This window comes from Neltuma alba, unplaced genomic scaffold, assembly GCF_004799145.2.
Source record: "Neltuma alba isolate B1F8T4 unplaced genomic scaffold, ASM479914v2 tig00013379_pilon, whole genome shotgun sequence".
Taxonomy (NCBI): Eukaryota; Viridiplantae; Streptophyta; class Magnoliopsida; order Fabales; family Fabaceae; genus Neltuma; species Neltuma alba.
The window spans coordinates 1-9,257 of record NW_021637641.1 but is presented as its reverse complement, the minus strand read 5'-3'; the positions used below and the strand labels follow the sequence as shown (position 1 = coordinate 9,257).

At 37.8% G+C, this 9,257-nt stretch overlaps 1 pseudogene; it reads right to left on the bottom strand.

Moving 5' to 3' along the window:
- Positions 1-274: 274 nt before the first annotated feature.
- LOC114736881 (QWRF motif-containing protein 2-like) lies at positions 275-9,035 on the bottom strand (annotated as a pseudogene).
- Between the last annotated feature and the right edge of the window lie 222 nt (positions 9,036-9,257).

The following is a 9,257-nucleotide window of genomic DNA, read 5'->3' as shown; positions in this document are numbered from 1 at the left end:
GCCTGAGGTTGCTAAAACTGATAACGACAATAATCAAACAGCAAGGACTGGTGTTCAAGTGAAGGATCTTGACCACAAATTTACCTAATAAACAAATGGTTAGTTGATTATATACATACACTTGAACCAAGGGAATTGCTTCCAACTACCTAACAAAGAAGCAGAAGGAAAAAAAGGTCACCTTTTTCTTTTTCCTGTGATGATGATATTCATACACAACATATACTACACACGACACACATTCAACAGGAACATATTAGGTTCCGAAACAAAAAATGTAAACACAGAAAACCAAAAACCAGCTAAGCTATCAGCTCCATATTCCATTGTCGTTACCTTCTGTGTCATCTTCACCCGTGGGAAATTAAAAAGCTGGTTAGTGTTAGCAGTAAGAGTGAGGAGTCAAGAAAGATCAGTCCTACACACGTGTTGTCAGGTGGCAGCCAGTAGTCCGAACACGACAAAGTTGTATTATATGTGTTCTTAAGGTGCAATCCCTGACCTGTTATTATAATTCATAAACCAGGAAAAGAAGCTATGAGAATACTTATACTGGATTAATGAGAACCTAAGGCTGCATTGTCATTGCCAAGTATCCTTTTTCTTTTGGGATAATGAATAATTTTTTTTTTTTTTTTTTTAACACGCTGATAGGAGCATTGGGTTTGCTATGGATCAGACATGGATATAAAACACAACATAAACATTACCACAGGATGAGATATAGTATTTAAATACAGTTCAAAATAACTTTCATTTGTAGTCATGTGTGTGTATTAACAAAATTATTAAGCAACTCGGAGTGTGGCAAAATCTGATGATATCTGAGTAAAATCTCATCACAGTGACAAGTTATTTCAAGGAAGGCACTTGACTTCACTTGCCATTATTTTCAAATTTTTTTGCTTGACAAAGAACTTTATGGATAAAATGATACGAGAATGAATAAGTAATGTTCCATCAAGATTATAAAGCGACAATTATATTACGAAACTAAAACTCCAAAATGACAGTTATTTTGAAATGGAAGGAGCACAATTTGAAACACCATTTCACTAACCAGTGTAGGATACATATTGAACTCAAAAAAGAGCAGGTTTTTATGTCTTGGTCTTTAGATGAGAAAACTTGATAAAGACAGATTACCTGCATAGCTTCTAAAGATGACAAGAAATCCTTGCATTGTTCGAGGAAATGCCTTTGTTTTGCAGTCACCTTTACAAGTTCTGCCATCAGGGAGTTAGTTTCTTCCACCTGCCAGAAGCAGATGACTTTATAAATACCAATACAAGAGATAATATTAGTTTGGCTAAAACAAAACAGTATATTTTAATCTAAAGACATCTATTTGTCAAAAAAAAAAAGAAAAAGAAAACTAAAGATCTCTACTCAATTCCATTATAGAGTCTTCTGAAAATGTTCGCTCCTCAACTCCTTTAGAACTAATTGAAGATTCTCAGGATATTACATGGTTTATTACCATATTAGTGAAAAGCAAAACAAAGCTCTTGGTGGCTGCGAAATAAACAACACACAAGCACCAATAATTCTGGCTACTTCTATCAAGACACAAGGGATTGCTCAAGGAACTATACATCAATCATTTAAAAATAAGATAACAAAACATGCATTTTGAACATTCAATATACACTATCTAAAAGGGATGTGGATTCTCTACAGTTATCCAAAAGCTAGAAAAAAAAAACACACACACAATCAGGCATGTTACCCATAATCAATACCTTGTGGACGGGCAATGAAGATGGCTTAGTTACTCGATATGGAAATTTCATAAAAGATAAACGGCATATTAGCAAATTAATTCATTTCTCCTCCTAACAACACTCCACAAAAATCCGAAAAGAGAAACAAACAAAGGCTTGGAGATTTGTAAATGAACAGTTGGAAGGCATTAAAGAATTTTGGGGATTTTGAAAATGTCTTATTCCATTCCTCCTTGTTATATAACTCCCACAGGCCAAAAATCAAATTGGATTCCCTTTCATTCCCTCACTATCTTCCATTCAAGCATGCCAGTGGATTACAACCGAATCAAGCAAAACCTAGCCATAGATATGTGTGTGTGTGTGTGTATTTTTAAAAAAATCAACAAACAACACTTGCTAAAGTATCATATTTACCTAAAAACCAAAAAAGATATCTCACTATCATGCATATCATACCACGTTTTTATATTTTATCATATCATTCAATCTAATGTCAATATCCTGTAATTATGACAACATTACATGCCATTTCATTTGCCCATCAGCATAACCACTGACCCTTGAAATCGGTCATCTTCTAGGTTATGAATAGTTAGGTTTTAAGAGAAGGCATCCATTTTACTGATGGATCTAAACAATAACGTTAGGTTAGGTCACCCAGGGGAAAAAAGTTTTCGCCAAAAGTGACAAATTAATAATGCAACAGCTGAATCAGACATAATAAGTTATTTAATGGACTTGAAATATGTGGGACGGACTTGTCAACAGCTGGTTCCATCATTGATGATCAGCCACTGTGCACTAAAGAAGGTTTGTTTTTCCGTGTATGCAGTTGTCTAAGACAAAAGCTTACCAACTACTTTATTAATACTACAGCTTGATTTGCTCACTTTGTCTGGGTGAATCAAGCATCCAATGTAATAAACTACATTACAATAACAACAAACCTTTGCCCACTATGTGTAGTGCATTAAGGCTAGTCATTTTCAAAACTGTATGGTGCATATAGGAAACTAGCAAAACACCTATTTGAGCTCCCTGTCTACAAATTCTACAGCAGCAAAGGACGCTCTGAAAATTATCGCAAATCAGGAAATGCCTTGTTAATTTAAAGAAAGAAAGCTGAATTATGACATTTACATGTGCATCTAACTACACTAGAACCACCAAATGTTCCATGTTTCATATTAAGTAGGCGACTTGACAGTATAGTTAAAGATCAGTTTAGATCAAAACTCCTCAATGCATAACTAATTAATTTTGACAAATTTAACCAAAAAAAAAAAAACAACAACAACAACGTAACCCTTATTCTACTTGGGGGGTGACAAACCAAACAGACAACAGCACAAAATCTTTGACTGAATTTAAGATGAATATTTAGCGAAATAAACTTAACGGAACCCCTAACTCTGATATTATTCATGTAGCTGAATTAAGCTTCCTTTCCTTGAACAGAGGAGAAAGGAAGGCATAAAGAGATGAAAATGTATCCAACTCCTGGCTTTCAAGAGGCTAGGTATCCTCCACCCTGAATATTCTCTCTCCACTTATGCATCACATGGCAAAAGTGGTATCCCTTGATAGATCCTCTTGTGCCCTTCTTCCGCTACATCACACATAATCTCCTTTTAGGCCTCATTTCTTTCTTTTCCTTATGTAGACTTAACTCCATTTAGCATCTCTCTAGGCCATTTATTTCTTCATTACATAACTTGGTCTCAAATATCACGGAGTCCATCAAAACTCGACTAACAAGATGAAAAGGTGATAAGGGTTAAGGAGAAGTTAATAGCTGCTAGATCGCAAGGTTAATTGTTATATTCTGAAACAAGTTAAGTGCGATAATGTTTTATATCATAAAAAAAATTTTAATCAACATTTACAAAAAATTATTATAATGTTCTTGAGATAAAATGAAAGCACGACTGCCTTCATTTGGCTTGATAAATTGGAGGCAATAATCGAACCAACCAATCAACTGAAGCAAGACTTCTAGACAAGTATAACATCTTCAGACTCGGGTACTTTCGTGAGAACTTACATATCTATTTGATTATTGACCCAATCCTATCGTGGATGGTGTAAATAAATTGACTTTCAGGATTTCTGAGTTTCTCATGACTCCTTAACCTAAGTCCCAACTCTAAAACAAAAAAAGGGTACTTACAATACGAAATTTGCTTTGTCATAACCTTATTAACACATCTTATATTGACAATTGATAGAAACACACGCCCTCTACTAGAGGAGCACATTAGGAAGCAAATAAACCAAGATTACCTTTGATGAAAGAGAATAGATTGAGGATGACATTGCTTGCATGACATCAACTGCTGACCCCAAGGCATCCTTCAGATTTGGTACATCGGCCTACAAAGAAAACATTATGTGATTATTGAGAGACAACTTTGAAATGTTGATTAGTGTTTTAAAATAAAAGGTAGCGGCACATACTATTGCTTTTTCAATGACAGGAAGACGGAGGGTGCTGGCCTTCAAAGCTTCAGTTGCTCCAACCAAAGAACTGGAGTGATCTCTTTCTAGAAGGGCCCACTCTTCCAAATAAGAAATCTATAAGACCAAGCAAAAAGCTTCATTTATGATGAACAATAAAGATAATTAACCAGCAGTCTATTGTGATAAAATATCATCAAACACTGTACTTTGTTGTAAGGTGATTAACTAACAGAAACATCAGCTACCATTGCAGCCATTTTCAACAAATCCAATGGTGCAGAAGTATCTTTTAATTTTATCATGTGCATCATTTTTCAAGAGTTACATGCATAAGACAAGGTTGCAATTGCCCAATTGGTCTGGCCACAATCACGCCAAGTCAGGCAGGACAAAAAGAAATACGGAGCGAGGCTAGCACCCAACCAACCCCCCAGCTCAATTCCCTCATTTAAAAAGAAAAAGAAAAAAATTAAGGACACATGAAATCTTGAGCTTAATATGATTTTACAGATACTCGTGTGAAAATTTTTTCTCAAAACGGTCATTTCATAATTTTTAACAAAATATTTGTTTAAAAGAAAAAGGCCCAGGCAGCCCAGCATATTGGTGGGCCTGGCTCTGGGCTTCAATTTTGAAACTTGATTTGGGGGAAAAAACGTTAATTACACAGGTAATCATTTAAAACAAAATCCCAAATCTTACTTGTCCCTTCATGATGGAAGTTAACTTCAATTTTTGCCTCAGCAATAGCAACTTGATTCGTTTAAGTATAACTGCATGCCGTAGTTCTGATGTCGTTACCCACGCATTCCATAAATGCCTCTGATACAATTAAAAAATATAGGCAACTGTACATCAGTACAATTGTTTATCAGGGGGAAAAAAAAAATCAGCCATTTTCCATCCAAATATGAATTCACTTTTTAGATGTACAACTACAAACTAGCTGCAGAAAAAAATTAAAGAGTTACTGCCTCAGTGATAAAAACTTAAGAGATTGTCAAAATAAATCAAGCACCAGAAAACCATAAACAAAATCATCAAATGTCATAATGATTTCTGGACATATCAGAAAATGTTAAGTGATCAAACTATGTCATGTCAACATGGTTGTCAAGGACCACTTCAACCAGAAAGTTTAAAATTTTAAGTGAAGTTTCATAATTGGCTTTATTGATATCTATAGCATGCCCTCTCAAATGGAAGCCCTTTGGGTATGAACTGCAAACAAAGCACAAGACCACCATATCTTGTGTCAACTTAAATTTAATGGTAATAGAGGATGAGAGAATGAGAATGACTAGGATGAAACTCCTAACAGCTTGGTCATAGAGGCTCCGATATCATGTCAAAGGACCATTCCAACTTAAATAAGAGTTTGGATACCCCAAAGTAAGGGGAAAGGGGCAAAGTAGAGAGAGATAGAGAATGAGGTAGGCCCAACTTTTTTAGGACTCACATGGCAGAAGTGGGACCGACCACTTTCTCTCTATCCCTCTCTTCTTCACTCTTTTACTCCATAACCTCTTATTTGAGGGGTTCCAGTCTCCCTAAACAAGTCCAAACAGTTAGGTGAAGGTCCATGTGCAACTTTATTATACTCTAACTATGGCCAAGAGGTTTGACGCATATCATGATGAACATAACTATTTTTTTGAACCCAATAAAACCCATGACCTAGAAAGCCGGAGATAAGAGTGCTGAATTATCAAATTCTGTATTCTGTTCTGAATAACCATGACAGCCTGGTCCAAGACACCTTGGAATATAGTGCACACAGTAAACCAAGACAACACATTCATGGAAGAATTTTATTGAGGGACCGAATCCACAAATCAATTATTAAGAAGCCCTTAAATTTACCACTCACATAACACAAATTTACAAGTTGAACTACAACAACTTACCATTCATAATTGAAATATATTTTACACTATTTGCCACTCAAGCAACACAAATTTACAGGTGGAACGATGAGTATTTAGCATTAATGATCCTTAGAAATAAAAGATTTGTGAATTTGGTACTTAGGCATAATTTTCCCTCCATTCATATCATAAGGCCTTTTGATGACCGAGTAATCAAAACTTGCCTTTTGAATAGCCTAAATACAGGTACACGGATCAAGGCCAAAATCATACAATACATGAATGCAGATTTTTTCCCTTAAAAAATATATAGAAACAGGTATGATTAAGTCTATTATTTAGACACTAAAATCACTATTAACAAAATCTAATCATCGTAAACATTGATTTAGCATAAAAAATTCATCGCTACAGAGACGAAACAGGTATGCTTGCAAAAATGGAGTATTGTTTCTACTTGGTCTTCTCTATGTATGGTGAATCATGGTCGAAGTCATAGATCTAAATATAAGGTTCATGACTTGGTGTGCATTGAGAACAGGCTCAAGAAGGTCCTTCCACTACATTATCGTTTCAAAATTATTGGAAGACTATTCAACAAAGTAAGTTGAATAATATCTGTCTCTGAAAAACGATCAGAGAAAAAGTCTTTAATCTTTATACAACTACTCACTATAGAAATCATACACATTAGGTCACTGACAATTATTATTTTCGTCACTGCCAACAAAAAAAGCATCAGCACTTGTTCATGTAGATACTAAGTCCAACTCAACTCCAACTTTAAATAGTAGAAGCAACTGGCGTGTTTTCTAATTCAATGAACCTCATGAATGACCGTCAAATAAGTTTATCACAGCCATAGAAAAACATAGAGAACTCCACTCTTCACTTTCCTCCAATGGATCTACCTTCGTTTGTAAATAAAACAAACCATGCACAGCTAGAAAATAGTGACCATCCAATGTAGTTATCAGAACGAAACGCAGGATTTGTAATACTCTCTAATATTTCACAACCTTGATAATAAATCAACAAATCCTTTATGAGATTAACAATGCTAATTGATCCAAAATCTAGCACAAAAGTACTAAAGCAAGACCTTTAACCATTAACTTAAGGCCAGCCTCTAAAACTACCAGCACAGGTTGACACATAATCACTCTATAGAGCAAGATATCTAACACAAGGTTTATCAATTATAGTTTAACAAGTCATTCTTTTGTAAATCTTATAGAATGATATAACCATGATGACAACCTCCGTAAGTTTAAATTGTTCCAGAGAATAGGACACATATGCAACCATTTAAGACAGGAAAAGAATCAATCTGAGATATTTATATCATCACAAGCAACTATAACCTTAGTAAACGAATATAGCTTGACTGAAGCCGTGATGACCATACCTCTGCATTTAGTTTCTGCACCATAAAGGTAGCATCTGCCCTCGCATTGGCAAACCGCCACTGCACATATCGGTTATACAGAATCCGTAACGTGTGTGCATCAAATATCCGATCCTCCCCTATCTTTCCCCTCCGGATATCAACTGAAAAACTAAGAATTGAAGGTGGATTCAAAGAATTACTATTGATGGAGCTGGCAACTGCACTTCTCACCCGTGCTGGACTAGAGATTCCCCTTGATGGTGATGAGACTGTAGATGCCCATAGTTTACTAGGAGAGGCAGGACGCGCAGTTCCTCTGATTGGGGAAGCCATAGTTCGAGGGGATGATAGTGGGCCATCACTAGTGAACTTCTTGGATTGAACAACCTTTGAAGGAGCTGTCATTCTTGAGGCAGGGCTTGTTGATAAGGGTGAACCAGGATCCTGCAAACGGCGCAGCCGACTATTAGTCTCTTGCCAAAACCTCGCAGACACAGCAATGCCACGAGTCGACCCTTGCCAGCTCCAACACAATCTTGTGCTCCTGAAGTGCTGCCAGAGGAAACGCTGTCTGTATCAGATGCAGTGAGATCAGAAGGCAACGAAGAATCATTTACTGAATTTACATCTGAGCTCTGCTGAGCATCCTTCAATAATTCATCTTTGCCTAAATCCAAACTCAATCCCCCGTCAAAAGATGCCCTTCTACCATCACCAATCATTGATTGCTGCAACGCCCGAACCACTTTTCCAAATCCGTTTCCAACAGCTTCTTATCACCAATGAAATCCATGCTCCTTGACAAGTGATTGGAACCCGAATTCGACTGCCTGGTCCGAGCCGGCCATCGGTGCTGGTCCATGGGTCTCGAGTTCTCGACTTGATCTCCTCCACCGTCAACCTTACCTCTAACTGCAGGCGACCTCCGCCTCTCTGGCGTTGCAGCCTTCCTGGCATTGCTCGAAGTGGGTGTCGCAGCCTTTGTCTTACTAATCGGAAGTGAAAACGCCTCCCCTTGAAACGAAACCGACAAGCTCCGCGTAGAAGTGACCAGAAGCTTCGTAGCCGCCGATACATCACCGGCATTTCCTTGCCGTAGGACAGGCGTCAAAGGCCTGTTCGGAGTCGCGGGTCGCCTGCGGTCCACTGATTGGGACCGTTTGGGCACCGTAGAGGGTACGGGGGTCGATGAGGGTGCGGAATTGATGGAGCGTGAAAGGAGGGGAGAGGGGCATCTCCTAGATGAAGACGACGAAGAGGTTGAAGTGGAAGTAGAAGTCGATGGAGAAGGAGACATGTACCTGGAAGAAACCTGCCTACCCTTGGGTCTTCTTGGAAGAGTCCCATTGTCTTTCTCTGAATGTAAAAGAGGAGGCCTCGATGGGTTTCGGTGGGTCGAGGAAGCCTTGGTGTTCAGCGGGTCAGTTGAAGCTGCTTCAGAAATGGCAGCCACCATTATAAGACTCTGAAATTTCCACACATTGCCTCTAAGATTAAAGGTTTCATTCCCGAGCCCCAGCTTTTCCCATGGCCGATTGTGCTCGCAGGAGATCAAGAAATTTCAGAAAGGGGTCAGCGCAAGATTCAGCATTTCAGGGAACGAAACAGCTGAAAAGAAGAAAGTAGCGCTGAGTGCGGATTTAAGAGAGAAAGCGAGAGTAGGTAAACGAGATTTGAGAGTGTAGAGTGCTTCACAGGCGAGCTTTCTGGGTTTTGGTTTTTGTGAATCTTTCGAGGGACGTTATGTTAATATAATGACGGTTTATTTCCCGCAAGCACTTGGCTCGCCATTCTCTTCCACATCTCAAAATG